The sequence below is a fragment of the Mercenaria mercenaria genome, chromosome 3, assembly GCF_021730395.1.
Source record: "Mercenaria mercenaria strain notata chromosome 3, MADL_Memer_1, whole genome shotgun sequence".
NCBI lineage: Eukaryota > Metazoa > Mollusca > Bivalvia > Venerida > Veneridae > Mercenaria > Mercenaria mercenaria.
In genome coordinates, this window is record NC_069363.1 from 101,266,064 (window position 1) to 101,287,078 (window position 21,015).

Consider the following 21,015-nt stretch of genomic DNA (forward strand, 5'->3'; position numbering starts at 1 on the left):
ATCATGAAAGTTGATAGGGAGGTTGGTCATCACCAGCAGATGACCCCTATTGATTTTGAGGTCTGTATGTCAAAGGTCAAGGTCACCGTGACCCTGAATAGTAAAATGGTTTCCGGATGATAACTCAAGAACACTTTGGCCTAGGATCATGAAAGTTGATAGGGAGGTTGGTCATTACCAGCAGATGACCCCTATTGATTTTGAGGTCAGTATGTTAAAGGTCAAGGTCACAGTGACCCTGAACAGTTAAACGGTTTCCGGATGATAACTCAAGAACGCTTAGGCCTAGGGTCACAAAAGTTGATAGGGAGGATGATCATGACCAGCAGATGACCCCTATTGATTTTGAGGTCAGTATGTCAAAGGTCAAGGTCACAGTGACCAGGAACAGTAAAATGGTTTCCGGGCAATAACTCGGGAACGCTTGGGCCTTGTGTCAGGAAAATTGATAGTTAGGTTGGTCATGACCAGCAGATGACCCCTATTGATTTTGAGGTCATTAGGTCAAAGGTCAAGGTCATATTGGCCAGGAACAGTTAAAACGGTTTCTGATCTTCTTATCTAAAACCACAGAGTCTAGGGCTTTGATATTTAGTATGAAGCATCATCTAGTGGTCCTCTACCAAGATGATTCAAATTGTTGCTCTGTGGTCTAATATTGCCCCGCCCCGGGGTCACATTGGTTTATATAGACTTATATAGGGAAAAACATTGAAAAACCTCTAGTCCAAAACCACAGGGCCTAGGGCTTTGATATTTTGTATGTGACATCATCTAGTGGGCTTCCACTAAGATAGTTCAAATTATCCCCCTAGGGTCATATATGGCCCCGCCCCGGGGGGTCACATTGTTTACATAGACTTACACAGGGAAAAACTTTGAAAATCCTCTTGTTCAAACCACAAAGACTAGGGCTTTGATATTTGTAATGTAGCATCATCTAGTGATTCTCTACCAAGTTTCTTCAAATTATCCCCCTAGGGTCAAATATGACCCCGCCCTGGGGGTCACATGGTTCATATAGACTTATATAGGGAAAAGCTTTTAAAATATTCTTGTCAATAACCTACAACATTTAAATTTTGATCACATGTATGGTTTTGAGTGGCAAGATGAACCTTGACATGAGTTGACCTTGACCTTGACCTAGTGACCTACTTTCACATTTCTGTAGCTACAGCCTTCAAATTTGGGCCACATGCATAGTTTTGTGCAACGAAAAAAATTTTGACATTGACCTAGTGACCTACTTTCACATTTTTGAAGGTACAGGCTTCAAATTTGGACCACATGCATAGTTTTGTGTACCGAAATGAACTTTGATCTTGAGATTGACCTAGTGACCTACTTTCACATTTCTGATTGTACAGACTTCAGATTTGGACCGCATGCATATTTTTGTGTTCTGAATTGAAATTTGACATTGATTTTTACCTTTTACCTACTTTCACAGCCTCCAAATTTGAAGCACGTGCATATTTCTGTCTACCAAATTGAACTTTGACCTTGATATTGATCTACTACTAGTGACCTACTTTCACATTTCTCAAGCCACAGCTTTCAAATTTGGACCACATTATTTTGTACCGAAATGAAATTTGACCTTAATCTTGACATCAAGCTACTCTTGAAATTTGGAACATTCAAAAATGGCTCAGTGGATGGCACCAAGATCACTTTTTAATCTCTTGTTAAGTTAAAGGTCAAGGTCAAATTGAACCAGAATGGTAGATTACAGGCCTCCTAGTGAAACCTATAAAACCTTTAAAAACCTTTAATTTCAGAGCAAACCTTTAAAACCTTTAAATCTTCTGAAAAAAACTTTAAAACGGACAAATAGCCTGTAATTTTCACTCAAAACCTATATTTTTGTTCAGACTGCTTGCTGTGCCAGTTTAAAGCAAGTAATGGTTATACTACTGTATTTCTTCCCCCCTTTTAAGTGTTGTTATTAGGATACTGCTTTTGTATCTGTCATCTTGAGTTTTTCAGAATGCTGTTGTGTTCACCAGACCACATACATGTAGTAAATACCTATATATATTATGTGTTTTCAATGAGAATTCCGACAAAAATAGCCTTTATTTACTCTTTATTTTTTAAATATTTTACACTAAAAGGCCTTTATTTCCATAGATTGGAGCCTTTATAAAAACCTTTATTTTTGTTCAGGCCTGCTAGGAGGCCTGTAGAACTTTTGTTTACAGTGAGCATATAATTTCTGTTCCTTGTGCAATTACTAAATGCATCAAGGGGAGCATTTCGTGTTCGACGAGCTCTTGTTGTTTTCTGAATTGTAATTTGACTTCGATTTTGACCTAGTGACCTCCTTTCACATTTCTTAACCTACAATCTCCATATTTGAAGCACATGCATAGTTCTGTCTACCGAAATGAACTTTGGTCTTGAAATTGATCCAGTGACCTACTTTCACATTTCTCAAGCCACCGCTTTCAAATTTGGACCACATACACATTGTTTTATACCAAAATGAAATTTGACCTTGAGCTAGTCTTGAAATTTGGAACATTCAAAAATGGCTCAGTGGATGGTGCCAAGATCACTCTGTAATCTCTTGTTAGGTTCTGTTCCTTGTGCAATTACTGAATGCATCAAGGGGGGAGGGGTGGCATTTCGTGTTCGACGAGCTCTTGTGTAAGCTGGTATCTCAGTATCCACCAATGGGAATGGATTGAAACTGCACACACTTGTCCACTGTCATGAGCTGATATAAAAACACTATGCAGGTTCCATAACCCGGTTTCTTATTTGTACAAAGTTATGCCCCTTGTTCGAATTTGTATTCATTCGATTGACTAGGCTGTTGAATAGTCAAGCATTGCTGTCCTCCAACAGCTCTTGTTTGGTTAAAGTTTTATAATGTTTTTACTGGCAAAGCTCTAATTAAGAGTCCAGCGCTGAGAAAAGGCATTAGCACGCTGTCTTATGGACAGCTCTTGTTATCTTCTTGACTACTGGACCTATTATCATTAAACCTTACAATGTCTTAAAGATTAGCCTTGGTATGAGACAGGTAAAGATGAAGTATACAGGTTATACTGTTGTATCTGATACCTTACTTTGTGTAAATATATTTTGAAACATACATTTTTACCTGTTTGGTGCTTTATGACATGAGTTTCATAAATCTCTGGTATCAGGTACATGCCATAGTAATCAATTTGTAAGGACCTCCATGTTGTTTAAATGACTTCACTTGACTGTTCTTAGCTGCTGCCAAAATAGCAAAATCTTAAAACAACTCCTCAAGATACATTTGATTGATCTTCACCAGACTTGGTCTGAAGTATTTTTGGAATGGCTCTTCTCGCTTACATGTATGATCAAATGACCTACTTTACTCCAATGAAAGGTTTATAAAACTGAAATTTCATATTCAAAAATATGAGCAATCACTAAAGTTTATGTAAAACGGCATAACAGTTCTATACATTAGGTTAAAATTAGTATTGGTACATCGAAAAAAAAAGTTCATTTGTTTTTGTTATGTTTAACATCACACCGACACATTTATAGGTCATATGGCTATTTTTAACCAGGTTTTCAACGAAAACCTGAGTTATTAGATTGGGGTATGTCGTTGGTCGGGCGGATGGGCGGCGGCGTCAAACTGGTGTTTCCGGTCAATAACTTTTGTTTCGGTAAAGATATTTGAATAAAACCTGGTATGTATGTAGCTTATATCAAGACAAAGGCTGGGATTGATTTTGGGGTTTCTGGGGTCAAGGTCAAGGTCACTGTTACTTAAAATAGAAAAAGGGTTTCCGGTCAATAACTTAACTTAGGAATGAGCTATCATGATGAAACTTGGTGTATAGAAAACTTATATAAAGTTGTAGCTTGGGATTGATTTTGGGGTTTCTGGGATCAAGGTCAAGGTCATTGTTACTAAAAATAGGGTTAGGTTAGGGTTAGGGTTAGCATATCTTCTACATGCATGGAGGGATTTTGATGAAAGTTGGCACAATTGTTCACCATCATGAGACGGAGTGTCATGCGCAAGAACCAGGTCCCTAGGTCTAATGTCAAGGTCACACAGAGGTCAAAGGATACAAGAATGAAAACTTTGTCCGGAGCATATCTTCTTCATGCATAGAGGGATTTTGATGTAACTTGGCACAATTATACACCATCATGAGACGAAGTGTTTTGGGCAGTTCCCTTCTTTAGAATTACTTCCCTTTGTTGTTACTATAAATAGCTTATATTGTAATTTTTTCATTACTAGACGTAGGGAAAAATCGAGACCACTTTTCTGTAGTACAACATGCATGTTACATCCAATTTTGAGGTATATTTTGACCAATCTCTACCTGGTAAGGATTTCTGTGTGGACTTACAATTTTTTTTTTTTGTATTTTTATGCCCCCGAAAGGAGGCATATAGTTTTTGAACCGTCTGTCCGTCTGTCGGTCTGTCCGCAATTTTCGTGTCCGGTCCATATCTTTGTCATCGATGGATGGATTTTCAAATAACTTGGCATGAATGTGTACCACAGTAAGACGACGTGTCGCGCGCAAGACCCAGGTCTGTAGCTCAAAGGTCAAGGTCACACTTAGACGATAAATGTCATTTTTCATGATGTGCATTCGTGTCCGGTCCATATCTTTGTCATCCATGGATGGATTTTCAAATAACTTGGCATGAATGTGTACCACAGTAAGACGACGTGTCGCATGCAAGACCCAGGTCCGTAGCTCAAAGGTCAAGGTCACACTTAGACGTTAAAGGTCATTTTTCATGATAGTGCATTCATGTCCGGTCCATATCTTTGTCATCCATGGATGGATTTTTAAATAACCTGGCATGAATGTGTACCACAGTAAGACGACGTGTCGCACACAAGACCCAGGTCCGTAGCTCAAAGGTCAAGGTCACACTTAGACGTTAAAGGTCATATTTCATGGTAGTGCATTGATGGGCGTGTCCGGTCCATATCTTTGTCATTCATGCATGGATTTTAAAATTATTGGGCATGAATGTGTACCACAGTAAGACGACGTGTTGCGCGCAAGACCCAGGTCCGTAGGTCAAAGGTCCTAAACTCAAACATCGGCCATAACTATTCATTCAAAGTGCCATCGGGGGCATGTGTCATCCTATGGAGGCAGCTCTTGTTTTTTTTTTGTTTTTTTTTAAAGATTAACTTCCCTTAGTTGTTACTATAAATAACTTATATTGTAACTTTTTTATAATTGACCGTATGGAAAAACCAAGACCACTTGTCTGTGGTACAACATAGTTGTTACTTTCTAATTTTAGGTGTATTTTAAGGTATCTCTACCTGGTAAGGAGTTTTTTTGTGGACTTAGAAAAACAAAAGAATTACAATGATTACTAAACAACCACAAAATTAAAATTACATCTGCAAATACAGGTGCTAGAGTAAAGAAATTTGCTGTGACGGGCGTATATTGTGACATTCTGGCACTCTTCTTTATTCTTATGAAAAGTGTTGAAAACCTGGTTTCGTGGCATTGCCGCGTTTCTTGTCCAGCTTTGACGGTGGAAGAAGACCCAAGGTGCCCCACCACGCATCAGTTCATCATGAGCGGACACCTGGGTAGACCCACCAACCTTCTGTAAGCCAGCTTGATGGCTTCTTCACATGAAGAATTCAATGCCCCAAATGAGACTCGAACACACATCAATGAGGGTCAAGTGGTTTGAAGTAAGCGACATTAACCACTCAGCCATGGAGGCCCTTGAAAAAAGTACACTCTAATATAAAGTTAAAGTATAACTTCCTTACATAGACCTTTCTTAGTTTTTTTTTTCTGCACGGATGTGCACACTGATCTTGGTCTGCACTTCTGGTAAGGGCAACATCACTTGCCGTCGCTAGATTAAAGGTTATTTGCCATATTTGATAAAAGTCTACAGATATGAAACTTGGCAGCATTGTTTCTCTTCCTTAGATTTAGGGATATTAAATAACATTGTAAAGCATCTCTAGTTTGGTCCTCTTGTTCAAAACACTGTCCCATTAGATTCAAAGCTGTTTCTTTGTGTCCAAGGTTTGGTTCCTGATAAATGGTACTGGCAAGGTTGGAAAGAGCTCTTTGCTTTTCTTCTTGTCTCCCAATATTACTGTATGTCTTGCATTGTAGGAAGTAGAGGTACGGGAGAGGATCGATCACAGCACAGTCCATCCACTCATCATCCCTACCTCTGAAAGCCAGGTCCTCTTCTGTAGATCTAAACATTTCATATCTTAGTTCGTGTGGAACACAGTTAATTTCCCATGGCAGAAATTTGACACAGAATGCTGTAGTGTACTGTACAGCTTCTTCATCATGATTGGCAGATATTTCATTGAATCCTCTTTTTCGAGCTTCATGGATGAAATGAAAACAACGACAAAAAGACTCAACAATGTTTAGATCATAATTTGCTTCAATATCTCTGAGAACAGTTTCTGTTCTTTGAGTATCCCCTATACAGTATAACATGGATGCTAGCTTCAGTTTACTAGATGCAACATCTGAGTTCAGACCCAGTGAGATCCAGGTGAGAGCTTCTGCTGATATAGCATGGTACTGTTGAATGGTGAGAGATGCCAGGATAGATCCCAGGGTGGTACAGAACGGTGGTACAAGAAGGCTACAAGCTATTTTTCCACTCCTTGGCATTGATAAGAAATACAGGCTATTTTGAACATGTGTGTCAGGAAGTTTTGTATGGCTTCTTCATAACTACTGTTTCTTAGTGACTGTGAAAGCATACATTTAGGCCAGAGTTTTTTTATCTTTCGTTTTACGGGAGATTTTTGAAAAATGAGCAGGGGGAGGAGGGAATAAAAATAAAAATAAAAAGCTTGAAAGTGAGCATCTCGGAAAAAAATAAAAATAAAATAGAATTTTTTAAGATTTTTTTTATTTTGATGAACTTTCGTTTCAAGTTTTGTTTACTTGCGTTTGTGTCCAATATTTAATATTGTGATGTATTGTTATGTTTTAAGACTATAAAAGCCATTTATACAGGATGAACATTGAATAAAATTTTCATGCATGCTTGTGAATAAACTGCTTCAGGCACTGTAACTCACACTGGCAAGTCTTTAAAATTCAGAAAGCTTGTTTTACTTAATTTAAGTGGAAGACAAAAATTATTTTATCTGTTACAACAGCCACAGTAAATTTCAGTGACAGCAAGTAGGAACTAAACACGTCTGGTATAAAGTGGCTTAATTAGTAGTGTAGTAGTTTTGGTGGTTTGGTTTGCTTGCATCTACTGCTGTGTAACCTCTGCTTTTTATACTTAATATTTACTTATTGTATCTTTCACCAATATCATCTTTAATGAGCTAACTTTACAGTTTATGCCAGCTCATAATATACTGGATTTTATCAGCAAAATAAAGTATTTAATAACTTTGAATAACAGTCACAGTGCAGAGGGCAAGATTTTTTTTCAGTGATGAAAAACGAAAGATAATCTAGCAAAAAGTAATCTGAAAATTTACCTCATTTAACTCTGTGATTTGCACCTTTTTATAATACACTTAGTGCAAGTACTGAAGTTGCATCTGTAATTTGCACCTTTTTATACTACACTAAGTTCAAGTACTGAAGTTGCATCACTTTTTGTCAAAATATTGTCTCCAATAAAAAGTATTCTTAATTATTCTTTATACACCTATGAATTCTATCAAGTTACAAAAGAAATGGACCATCTGTCTGAGATTTTGCCAACACTACCAGCTGCTTTATGCCAGACAGTCCCAAGCCTGTGTAAAGTGTGAGGGGTCACCATTGAAATAAAAATGTAAAAACAATCTGCTGTTACAAACATTTATTTGTTCTGCAAACAACTAATGTTTTGTATAAAATTTAATGTCAAAGCACCTTTGATATTGTATTACCTTTCTATGGCAAACTTGCAAGTTGAATCTATTGAAAACAAAATGTGAGTAAGACAATCTTTAGACAATTTAATACTTTTAATACTGTCACTTTTATGAAAGGAGTATTATGTACAATAGTATTATTTCCCGAAAAATATATATTTTGAAAAGTGTCTAAAAAAATTTGGACACAATCATCGTCCGTCCACCCGTGTAGAAAGAGAGAAAAAAAAACGTTAAAGATTATCGGTAATTATTCAGTGATAAACTAAGTAATGTTGACCTTGTTTTCATGATCAATTTACACCCCCTCTAAGAGCTAAAAGAAGTGTGTCAGTATCTTGACATCTGAAGCGAGATCAAAGCGGTATTTTTGCTCGAGATTGTCATGGCATTACGTCATGTTTTCGCGCCATGTGACACATCACTGTCTGATCGTACCGCATCGGTTCTTAAAATTGCTGAGAAATAGAAATCAATAAAAATTTCTTCTTTAATTTGTTATCAAAAGCGAATGTGCTATATCCCGTATAAAAGGTAAATGTCTCAAACGATAGTTACTATAGTGGATATCCTACCTCTGTGACCTATTTGCCCTCAAGGAATTTACATTACTGTTTGACAAGAAAAACTTTTAAATTGTTGGTCAAAAAATACATGTACAAAGATTCATTTAAAACTTATTAAAAACCGCAGTGACATCACATTGCTTTATTTTAAAATCGCATTTCTACTTACGTTCACGAGGTCACGTAATCTATTCTGCCGCACTAACAGAAATCTGTTTGCCAAAAATCGTCTTACTCCATGTATTGTAATCGCAGCCGCTTTTTCATTATTTAAGATTTTTTTATTCTGTTTTTTGTACTTTCTGGTCAAAAGTCTGAATTTTAAGCCCATAGTATTCATCATTTATTTACTTTTAGAAAGAAATAAGTAACTAAGATCGCGCTGTTTGAATTTTTTACAATGATTATATGAAAATTCGACCGTTTTTATAAAATTTTGCCTACATTTCTGTCGATATCTTATTAAAATCATTATAGAATTCAAAAAGTATTATTCTCGAGGGGTGTTGAAAACTTGAAGCGAAATATTAAAAAATGAATGCACTACGCACGGTTTTTGTGTACGTGTCGATGTAAATTTAGATGTTACGATAGGTCACACGTGCTTGTGGAATGGAAAATTACCGGCATGACGTTTTGGTATCTTTATTTGTTTCCAGTCAATCCAGGTAGCGACTGAACCATCTCAAAGTTTGTTGACGTTTTGTAGATGTAATTTCTGAATTTTGGTAAAGTAAGGACGTAATAAAAACCACTCGCCCGATCGGTCGAGTACACAGCGAGGTCCACTCGTCCTACTCAGACTTAACTCGCCAATGCGAGCAGGCGAGTAGAATTTTACACCCTGTTAATGCCGATAAATGTACGGCAAAACACGATATTTTGCACACGTTAAACTCCCTTCCTGTGAAATTACGTCCAGGTGAAAATAGACTAATTTTATTTTTTTGGGGGCTGAAAACAACCGACCGGCGGAAAAAATAAAATAAAACTCGGGAAAATGAATTTTAATTTTATTCCACTTTTGCAATATTTAGGACCGGCGCTCCCGTAAAACGAAAAATAAAAAAACTCTGGCCTTAATTTGCTCAAAAATGTAGCTTGAAGTCATATATAATAATTGTCCTGAAATTATGTTACTTGTTTTGACTGAGAGCAAATTACTCAACTTCAGCAGAATCCTTGCACCAAGATTATCACATTCAATCTCCAGTAATGCTCTCCCTTCATTGTTTATAATATACCCCAGTATTTCAAGAATGTAAGGTTTAGATTCATGAGAAATATGTCCTCTCATCAAGTTGTTTCCAGGTATGATAAAATGAGGACAATTTTCATTCAGAATACAGTTGCACAGGACAAATATACACAATGATAGACAAACAAGTAAGTTATTTTCTCTCCAGATGTTAGAATGTGTGTTTGCAATACAGTGGAACAGTACTGTTTTACACATGAAACTGGAAATAGTGTCTCCAAAGTGTGGCTTGATGAAGATTTTTAATATCATCTTCATCAACACATAACATCGGATCTGTGTAATATTGAGATTAAACATTAAACACCTTTCAACTAGTGATGTTGATATTCTCCATTCAAGCTCTTCATTTACACTGCCCTTGCTACCAACAGCAACAACAAAACATCCAGTACTGCTACAATATCTCTTCATATGATCTGAAGGCCACTGACCTACACCTTGCTTGTCTAACCATTGTCTAGCTTGTAGAGGCCATGATTTACAGGTGTAGGCAAAAACAAGGTCAGAATCTATAATCCCAGGCTGTCCTTCTTCTGCATATGCTGGACCATGTCTTACTCCACCCCCTAAAGTTTCAGCTACTGTTAAAAAAATTGCAGGTATATATGTATTCCTTTGCAGTATTCTTCCTGTTCTGTCTCTGCAGTAATGTTCATTATGTACATCATTGTCTGGAAGAGGAGCATCCTTTTTAAGACATTGTAGCAGACAATAACCAGGTGATACAGTCTCATCCTGGATCATCAAGTAATTTTTCATATCAGGTTCCCAGTCAGCCCAGTCTTGTATCACATTAGAGTAACAAGCAAGATGATCAATGTCTGAGCCTAGTCCCAGTGTGGTAGAGCCCTCAGATTGACTGCCTAAGAAGTAAAATGAACAATGCTCATATAGTTGTGGTGATATTGTAAACATAGTTCCTGCTAGCAGGTATGCTCTTCTTCTCTTAAGAACAATCCTCTCATCCACTCCTATATCAGCAAGAATCTCTGACAGTCTCAGTGACACATTCTCAATATAACCAGGTTGTTGAAACATTCTGAAAAATAGAATCATCCTATTATATAATTATGTAGACTGGCTCTCAACCTATATTTTTATATGCTTGTCTCTGTTAAAACATTCATGCTAGAATGATGTTACGTTAATGTGTGGTGATGTCAAAGATTTTTTTGCGACCAAGAAAAAATGCCTCTATATTTTATCTACTGTTTTAGATTAAGAGCATATTAGAATCAGAATAATTTAAAGCACAAGCGTGTTTAAACACTATTTATACACTTTGGTGATATACTGTGTTCAGAAAATTTCACAAGGGCTGTGCACTCATGAAATTATTACAACCAACGTATAACTACCCATTGAGCATAAATAGTGTTAATTATAAAGCACTCTTTTGCTATATAAATTATTTCTTAAATATAATTATGTAAACTGTGTTGTAGTCCTAATATTCTTAGTCTTTGTTTAAGAAATATTTAAATATATCTCGCATTGAATAAAACCATTGTTTAGAGTTCAGATGGGAAGTAATTATAATCACGTGGGTGCAGCCCTTATATAACCATACACATCTGAACAACAAACACATGATTTTATTCAAAAACAAATCACTAAATGAGAGATATTATTTCAGGATTTTAAAGTACATCCAGTTGACGATATCCATTAAATGTTTGACGTTTTTCTGTTGCATGTTTCTTTTCCAGCATGCTGCTATGCCATTTGACACTATGACGTTATAATTGTGACATCAGAATGTAAGGATAACACATGATTTTTCATGTAATAACATCTGCAGACTCCAGGGATTGGTTGGCGCCCGAGCCTGTAAAGGCGAGCTCGAGGTTACCATTGTATCCCAAGGGATTCTGCAGATTTTATAACAAGAAATGAACATGTGCTAACACTATTCTAGCATAAAATGCGTAAAAACAACTGATAAATGATTAGAATGTCACTCAACGTCATTAAATTTCCAAAAAATGCACGGGAATATCTGAAGAGTTGTTTTTTACATTGACGTCATTTCGTTTTGAATTACCTGTCTGAGAGCTGAATGATGTTTACTCTTTGCCATGGAATGCGCATATATAAAAAGGTAACAGCATGCGAGTGCAAGACTCTTACTGTTAACACATGTTTTCTCAACTGTTAAAACAGCCGCGAAAAGTGACAAGAACAGCAGTTTTATTTTAGAACAGTGAATTTTTGTAAAATAATACACAGTTGTTAAATAGAAAAATGGAAGGGATCTTGTTAGAATGAAATGTTATCAGTGGAAGTGACATATTGTCTTGCAGAGTTACAGCTCTTCCATTTTTATCTTCCCTTAGTAACCTTCTGATCTTTGAGAGTATTATAGGATTATGTCAAACATTATATCTATTGCTAAAGGAATAATTATGTGCTATATTTTCAAAATGTCAAATTGTTTTAAAATACATTTACCTTTAAAACTTTTAGGAAATGGAAAAAAGCCTCTTTATTAGACTGGTAGTTTCTCATCACAAGTAAATTTACACTATTTATATTTAACCATAAGGCCTAAAAAAATTCTTTGTTTCCGGTAACATGCTGAAAAAAATAGGGTAGGTAGTTGGGAATTTTTTTTTTATGAAGAGAGACTTTCTGGAAATTATTTTTGTGTCAAAAACTTCAAAACAAATAAGGAGATTTCAGTAAGTTGATTTCTAACATCATTGACCATGTTTAAAGAATAGAATGTGCAGTTTTGCAGTTCTTGTCAAAAAGTTGAAAAAAAAACATCCTCCAAGGCCATAAAAACATTTTAGGGTCAGGCTAAAAATTTAGGGAAGGTCTTTACACTTGTTGATACCGGAAAGAAACAATTTTTTTTTACATCTGATAGAAAATACAGGCATTAACTAGAGCTATCACTAAAGGTGATGAATGTACCCCCCGCATGCACTGACACGGTACATTATGTGGACTGTATGTATATAGACTGTAGATATACAGTATAGTAACAAAAAACAAAGTCCCATAACTATGCAGAATATTTATCCAAAAGAACGTAACATGCACCATGCACAACTAGGGTTGGTACTGATCACTTGTGGGAAGTTTCATTAAATTGTGTACAAGGGTTCGGAAGATTAGGCGTGCACAAGATTGCATGATGCAGACTGTATGAACATAGTATGTTAACAAGAAACAAAGTCCCATAACTCTGCAATTTTTTTTTTAAAAGAACCTAACATGCCCCATGCACAACTACTGTTGGTACTGATCACTTGTGTGAAGTTTCATTAAATTGTGTCAAGGGAATGGGAGAGATGGTGAGCACAATATTGTGTCTATGTTTATAGTGTAGTAACAAAAAACAAAGTCCCATAACTCTGCAAAAAAAATTTCTGAAAGAACCTAATGTGACCCATGCACAACTACTGTTGTTACTGATCACTTGTGTGAAGTTTCATTAAATTGTATCAAGGAGATGAGGAGAGATGGTGCGCATAAGATTGTGTCTACGGACAGATGGACGGACAGACAGACAACCTGAAACCAGTATACTCCCCCCACCCCTTACAACTTTGTTTATTCGTGGGGGGGGGGGGGGGGTGTACAATTACAACTTTGTTGTTCGGTGGGTACAATAATAATTTCCAGTAAAGTGATCTTTATTTGGGGGGTGGTATTTAGCACAGGTTTAACTGTAATCAGAAATCACAAGTATTTCTGGGAGATTTATTTTCCAGTATTTAGTTGTTGCAATGAGTAAAACAAATCCTATTGATTTTACTATTCCTAAATTCATGTCCAAATAAAGCGTAAAAAAAAAAATTTGTTTGTTTCCGGTATCCCGACCTACCCTAAATTTTTGGCCCGACCGTAAATGTTTTTATGGCCTTGGAGAATAATTTTTTCAACTTTTTTTGGACCAAAAAAAGGACAAAAAGTTGCAAAACTGCACTTTTCATGCTTTATTTAATATGGTCAGTGCTGTTAGAAATCAACTTACTGATGCTCTAAAGGCATAACCCCCCTAATTGTATTCATTTTTTGACACAAAAATAATTTCCGAAAAGTCTCCCTTAATAAAAAAAAAAATCCCCCCCAAAAAAAATTTCCGACCTACCTACCCTAATTTTTTTGAGAACGTTACTGGAAACAAAGAATTTTTTTTAGGCCTAAAATGGCCATTTTGGAGTATTCTTTTAATAGAAGAAAAAAAACAACTTTGAAATATGAGAAAGAAAATACCTTTTTTGGTATGAAGTCAGCAAATTGATTATTGTAATAAAATTCTCTGGATTCAAATTCCTCTGAATGTTTAATAAACTCCTTAGCAATGGCGTATATTTATACTTCCTCTTCCTGTTTTTTTAATAGGATAACTCTCGAAATTTAAACAGTGTTAGTCAGTCACTTGTTACTTACCTTCACAACACCAAATGTTACAATGCACAAGATCATTAACTAAGATAACAAGAGATATACATTTCACAATAATGATAATGTGTATTTAAAACAGTATTGAACTACATGTTCCTTGAGCAAAAAAAACCCCTAAACCAAAGAGTGCAACATTTATCACCTTAACTGTACGGGGACACAGGCACGAGTATCGGACCTGGGACAAAATATGACCAGATTGATAAAAATCCTTGTTATCATCCTAAATGTGTTGAAAATTAAAAATATACAGTAAAATACGAGTCCCCTTCAAAAGATACATATCCCTAACCCTAACCCAGTAGACATAATTATGTTATGATCTTTTGAAGGGGGGCTCATATTTTACTGTATATTTTTAATTTTCGACAAATTTAGGATGAAAACAAGGATTTTTATCAATCTGGTCATATTTTTTGTCCCAGGTCCGATACTTGTGCCTGTGTACGGGGATTGAAAATTGGTGTACTACATGATTCTCCCATCATGTTTCATCAGGATCTGACAGGGTTGGAGAGTGCTCTTTGTTTTTTTCTTCCTTGTCTCCCAAGATTTTTGTAATTCTTTTATATTCTCTTCATATTGCTTCAATATCTTAAAGCATGTTTCTGCTATAATTTATAGTTAAAATTGAGCCGCGCCATGAGAAAACCAACATAGTGGGTTTGCGACCAGCATGGATCCAGACCAGCCTGCACATCCGCGCAGTCTGGTCAGGATCCATGCTGTTCGCTAACGGTTTCTCTGATTACAGTAGGTTTTGAAATCGAACAGCATGGATCCAGACCAGACTGCGCAGATGCGCAGGCTGGTCTGGATCCATGCTGGTCGCAAACCCACTATGTTGGTTTTCTCATGGCGTGGCTCATTTCTTCATTCTAATATGAAAAAACATGCAAATTTTCATTGAAATATGGCAATTCTGACATCAAATCATCTTAACATATTATTTAGTGCCACACACATGCAGAGAAAGACTGCTACCACATTTAAAGACATTTCAGAATCAGAATATATCAGAATGGTGTTACACTTAATTCTTATATTCTGAATCAATTATTAGACATATGATATGAAACTCACTCGTAGTCTACACACTAAATTATTTATTAATTAAGTTGAATTACTGATCAGATGTTTATGCACTCCTAAGTTATTCTGTGGGATGTGTAACCATCTGCGTTTTAATACAACAAAAGAACAGTTAAACATTTTCGCCACATTGACCTACTATATTTGACACCACAGTGTGCCATGAAATAGTGCTTGCCTATTCCATCTACGATGTATGAGAATCAAAAATAAAATAAAGTAGGACCATGTTTTAGTATGCCTTTTTAGCTCACCTGAGCACAAAGTGCTCAGGGTGAGGTATTGTGATCGCTCACCGTCCGGCGTCCGTCCGTCCGTCCGTCCGTCCGTCTGTCCGTCCGTCCGTCCGTCCGTCCGTCCGTCCGTCCACACTTTCCTTTAAACAACATCTCCTCCTAAACCAACAGGCCAATTTTGATGAAACTTCATAGGGATGTTCCTTGGATGGCCCCCTTTCAAAATTGTTCAAAGAATTGAATTCCATGCAGAACACTGGTTGCCATGGCAACCGAAAGGAAAAACTTTAAAAATCTTCTTCTCAAAAACCAGAAGCCCTAGAGCTTAGATATTTGGTGTGAAGCATTGCCTAGTGGACCTCTACCAAATTTGTTCAAATCATGACCCTGGGGTCAAAATTGACCCGGCCCCAGGGGTCACTTGATTTTACATAAGAAAATCTTAAAAAATCTTCTTCTCAAAAACCAGAAGCCTTAGAGCTTAGATATTTGACATGTAGCATTGCCTAGTGGACCTCTACTAAAATTGTTCAAATCATGACCCCGGGGTCTAAATTGACCCCGCCCCAGGGGTCACTTGATTTTACATAGGAAAATCTTCAAAAAATTTCTAAAAATAAACCAGAAGGCCTAGAGCTTAGATATTTCACATGTAGCATTGCCTAGTGGACCTTTACAAAATTTGTTCAAATCATGGCCCCCGGGGTCAAAATTGACCCCACCCCAGGGGTCACTTGATTTTACATAGGAAAATATTTAAAAAATCTTCTTCTCAAAAACCAGAAGTCCTAGAGCTTAGATATTTGACATGTAGCATTGCCTAGTGGACCTTTAGTAAAGTTGTTCAAATTATGACCCGGGGGTCAAAATTGACCCCGCCCTAGGGGTCACTTGACTTTACATAGGAAAATCTTCAAAAGTTTTCTAAAAATAAACCAGAAGGCCTAGAGCTTAGATATTTCACATGTAGCATTACCTAGTGGACCTCTACAAAATTTGTTCATATCATGACCCCCTGGGTCAAAATTGACCCCGCCCCAGGGGTCACTTGGTTTTACATAGGAAAATCTTCAAAAATTTTCTAAAAATAAACTAGAAGGCCTAGAGACTAGATATTTGACATGTGGCATTGCCTAGTGGACCTCTACAAAATTTGTTCAAACCTGGTCCCCCGGGGTCAAAATTGACTCCGCCCCAGGGGTCACTTGATTTTACATAGGAAAATCTTTTTAAAAAATTCTAAAAATAAACCAGAATGCCTAGATCTTAGATATTTGACATGTAGCATTGCCTATTAGACTTTTACAAAGTTTATTCAAATCATGACCCCTGGGGTCAAATTGACCCTGCCCCATGGGGTTACTTGATTGTACATAGAAAAATCTTCAAAATTTTCTAAAAATAAACCAGAAGAGCTTAGATATTTGACATGTAGCATTGCCTAGTGGACCTCTACAACAAGTTTTCAAATCTTGTTTTTAAAGTTACTTAAAGAAAATTTCAACTATATTTTCTCATAATTCTTTTGATTGATTTCTATTATGATCTTTTGACCTTGAAGACTTGTCCTTAAGTGCAATGATAACAGGTGAGCGATATAGGGCCATCATGGCCCTCTTGTTTCTCTGAACTGGTTATCTGCTGCAATTTCCTGATGAAGTTATTCTGAGGGTATATAACTTCTTCCTATTGTTTCGATACATTAAAACATGGTCCTATCTACAGTATCATTCCAATAATCAGGCAACATATCATACCCATTGCCAAGAACAAACCCTACAGCCTAGTGGTAGAGTGCCTGCTTCGAGTGCTTTGAATGTCAAATTGGTGAGTTTGCTCTGTTCCCATTCTCACCAAGTTGTAAGTTCAAAGTTTTACTTAGCTGACAAAGGTTTACAGGTCTGCATAAATATTACCAATAACTATATGATATGATTATAAAGCACAAAAGCCCAAGAAATTTCATACTAGGAATGATCTGTACCAATTCAAGCAGTTGCATATATTCTACAGGTAATTTACAGTTGAATAATTTACCGCTGTCAATCATATTTCAGTGAAATGTCTCAGAAGTGATTTGTATTAAATATTGTGGTTATACCATCTAATTATAAGTTTTCAAATCCCTAAGAAATTGGAGGAAATTTCATACAATTGATGACTTCGACATTTGAAATTAATGAATTATTTAATAAAGCAATATTTAAATTTTTGAACTTTTTTAGTTTTAATTGGCAAATTTTGATATTTATCACTTTTTATGTTTGTTTCTTTATCTCAAATCCAGATGAAATAAGGAATGACAGGAAAATTAAGAATAAAGTCTAAAAATTATTATCTTAAAAGAGTTGAAGTGGTACTTTAATCAGGCTTATAATTATCCAAATACTTCAGAAACATATTTTGTCAATAAAACAAAAGCAAAATGATATTGCTATTTACAAGATATTATTCGAATTGTTTATAAGAATGGTAAGAATTCATTTAACTGGAGTTGTAAAGCTTTTTTTCAGTCACATTTTCGATCAAACTTTACATATGCAATATAACACATTTAAATGAAATTGTACAAATATATTTTTGGATATGTCACATGTATATGACTTTGAAGAGGAGGCTGTAAGTAATTCCCTCCAAAACATATTTTGCTTTACATATTAAAAACAGAAGTTTTATGTTATGGATATATGTGAAACATGCAAAAAGTAATAGTGAAAAACACCATTTTTGCACATTCCGTTGAATTTAATTAAATAAAATATTTATTTTTCATGCATTTTTAATTTTGAAAACTGTAGCAGGTACCTTATTTACCTTATCAGTCATTAGTTAAAGTTTAGGGTTTGAAAACAGGTACTTTGATGATAAATATAATCAGCAGGTTTCACTTGGATTTATTATGTCTCCCACCATACAGTGGTGTGGGAGACATATTGATTTACTCCAGTCTGTCTGTCTGTGTGTGTGTCTGTCACAAAGCTTGTCCGCACTCTAAGTCAAACATTTCTCATCCGATTTTCACCAAACTTAAACAAAATGTGTTTGACCATAAGACCTCAGCCAAGTTCGATAACTAGCTAAATTGGCCAAGACACTTCGGAATTATGGCCCTTGACAATAATTTATGAATCACCTAGATGCATAAAAATGCTGAAGTCTTCATTCTCAAACATGCACCAAAAACCATTCATCTTGTCCGCACTCTAAGTCGAATATTTCTCATCTGATCTTCACCAAACTTGAACAAAATGTGTTTGACCATAAAACCTTAGCCAAGTTCGATAACTAGCTAAATCGGCCAAGACACTTCGGAATTATGGCCCTTGACAATAATTTATGAATCACCTAGATGCATAAAAATGCTGAAGTCTTCATTCTCAAACATGCACCAAAAACCATTCATCTTGTCCGCACTCTAAGTCGAATATTTCTCATCCGATCTTCACCAAACTTGAACAAAATGTGTTTGACCATAAGACCTCAGCCAAGTTCGATAACTAGCTAAATCGGCCAAGACACTTCGGAATTATGGCCCTTGACAATAATTTATGAATCACCTAGATGCATAAAAATGCTGAAGTCTTCATTCTCAAACCTGCATCAAAAACCATTCATCTTGTCCGCACTCTAAGTCGAATATTTCTCATCCGATCTTCACCAAACTTGAACAAAATGTGTTTGACCATAAGACCTTAGCCAAGTTCGATAACTAGCTAAATCGGCCAAGACACTTCGGAATTATGGCCCTTGACAATAATTTATGAATCACCTAGATGCATAAAAATGCTGAAGTCTTCATTCTCAAACATGCACCAAAAACCATTCATCTTGTCTGCACTCTAAGTCAAACATTTCGTATCCGATCTTCACCAAACTCGAACAAAATGTGTTTGCAAATAAGACCTTGGCCAAGTTCGATAACTAGCCAGATCGGTTAAGACACTTCCGAATTATGGCCCTTGACAATAACTAATGAATCACTTAGACTCATAAAAAAGTCTTCATTCTCAAACATGCACCAAAAACCATTCATCTTGTCCGCACTCCAAGTCATACATTTTTTATCCGATCTTCACCAAACTTAAACAAAATGTGTATGACCATAATTCCTCTCCCAGATTCGATAACTAGCAAAATTGGCCTAGGCACTTCAGAGATATGGCCCTTGAATTACTGAAAATCAGCCATTTTACTCTTCAAAGGTATATTTGTTGTGACTAAACAGTATAAAAACACTGACTTAGTGTATAGATGATTAGGCAGTTGTGGGAGACATGCGCTTTTCTCAAAAGTAGCTCTAGTTATTGCTGAATTGCGACCCCTTTTCATAGTGTTGTATTTGGAGGCTCGTTCAGGCCATTTCTTCATCATGTTTATTTTTATATTTATTCAACTTATTATGTTGAATTTGAGCACCTGTGTAGACATTCGATATTTTTTTTAGCTCACCAGAACCAAAGTGTTCAAGTTGACTACTTGACTAGTTGCTATTGTGACCAGTCATTGTGCAGAGTGTGGCATCGTCCAGCTTGCGTTGTCCATAATGTCCGTCAACATTTGCCTTGTTAACACTTTAGAGACCACATTTGTAACCCATTCTTTATGAAATTATAACGGTGCTCTACTGTTTTCTTATGTGTTGCTTGTTCGTTTTTCTATGTTATTTAGTTGTTCATAGTTGTGTGTTTATCTTAGGTACATGAGTGTCTGCGCTATTGTGGTTTATGTTGTAGTGCGACTGTTTTTAAAGAACATTGCATTCCCTTGTATATTCGTCCTTGTTTAACTTTCCCCTTCGGATTCCTCCCCCACCCCCGACCCCATTTCGCCCCTTGCTGTTTCCTTCCTCTCCATCAATATTTAGCATAGTTTAATATGTACTTGTTGGATGTTTGAAGCAACCCGTCTGAAATATATTTCCATTACAGCTTCTTTTTGCTGTGGTCCTACTATGTAAATGCGTGGCTCTGGGGCTGTGTTTTTGGTGCTCTGTGCTTCCGAGAAATCTACCCTTACCTATTATCCTTTGGTCAGAATATTTGTCTTGATGATCTGTAGGTCAAATTCAAAACCGGGTCATGTGTGGTCAAAAACTAGGTCATATTGTCAGATCATAGGAAAATCTTGTAAACACTCTAGAGGCCACATTTATGACCCTATCTTCATGAAACTTTGTCAGAATGTACATCTTGATGATCTTTAGGCCAGGTTTTAATGTGGGTCATATGGGTTCAAATATTAGGTCACCTGGTCAGATCAAAGGAAAAGCTTGTTTACACTCTAGAGGCCACATTTTTTATTTAATCTTCATAAAATTTGGTCATAATGTTTTGTATCATGTAGTCTTATATGTTCTTAAATCTGGGTCATGTAGAGTCAAAAACTAGGTCACTTGGAAAAGCTTGTTTACATTCTAGAGGCCACATTTTGCTCCAATTGTCACGGAACTTTGTCAGAATAATTGTTTTCCTAAAATCATGGACAGGTTTTGATCTGGGTCATGTTAGGTCAAAAACTAGGACACTTGGTCAAACAAAAGAAAATGCATCTTTATACTCTGGCCACATTTTT

General features: G+C 36.3%; 1 protein-coding gene across 1 annotated transcript in view; it reads left to right on the top strand.

The window, feature by feature from the left end:
* Nucleotides 1–21,015, top strand: part of LOC128555825 (adrenodoxin-like protein 1, mitochondrial) — a 45,622-nt gene that overhangs the window by 16,770 nt on the left and 7,837 nt on the right. The window lies entirely within an intron of this gene.